Source organism: Dictyostelium purpureum (assembly GCF_000190715.1).
Source record: "Dictyostelium purpureum unplaced genomic scaffold DICPUscaffold_105, whole genome shotgun sequence".
NCBI lineage: Eukaryota > Evosea > Eumycetozoa > Dictyosteliales > Dictyosteliaceae > Dictyostelium > Dictyostelium purpureum.
This window is the reverse complement of record NW_003519442.1, coordinates 995-1,885: the sequence shown is the minus strand read 5'-3', so window position 1 is coordinate 1,885 and position 891 is coordinate 995.

Sequence of the window (891 nt, the reverse complement as noted above, 5' to 3'; positions counted from 1 at the left end):
AAATTTAATAAATAATAATACAGCTATATAGTTTATTTTCAATAAAATTCCAATCTACTTAACTTTCAATCCATTTCAATTTTTATAGTGTCTGTTAGGTGTTTGTGTGTTGTGTGTTGTTTTTGTTTGTTGTGTGTTTGTTGTGTGTTTGTGCTCTAATTAAATTTATTTCACATATTATTATATTCCATTAATCATCATATTATTTTTCTTTTCTTATAATCATTCATATTAGATTATAATGGAAACAAAATTAAATATGAAAAAATAGAAATAATAAAAAAAAAAAATTAAAAATAGAATACAACAACTTAAAAAAATTTAAGTTTTTTAAAAAAACATACAAATAATAACAATAATAAAAACAAGTATGTATTTATTGTTAATAGACAATGCAATTAATTTTGGATGATTAAAAATATTATTTTTTTATATTTTTTTTTAATTGCTTTTAAATATTTCATTTCACATCATTTTTTATTATCAATAAATTCTTCTTGGATACAAAGAAAATTTATAATTTCTAAAAAAATGTCTGATTCTCCTCCAGAGGTAATTATTCTAAAATATATTTTGCTTTTTCTTATAGCTTTATACTAATATATTGTTTTTTTTTGTTTTTTTTTTTTTTTTTTTTTTTTAAACCATTGTGGAATGCGCTTCACTCATGCAACTTTTTTAATAATTTAGATTATTAAAAAAGAAACATTACCACCAACTAATGAAGTTCTTTGCTTTGATACTTTAGTAAATGTACCCCCAAAACAAAAAGTTATCCGTAAATTAACAGATCTATCAAATTACTGTTATTCAAGAAAAAGACTTGTTGTTGTCTCAGAATCTTCTGATTCTAACTGTGGTCCATCTAATCTCTTAGATGATTCTAGATCA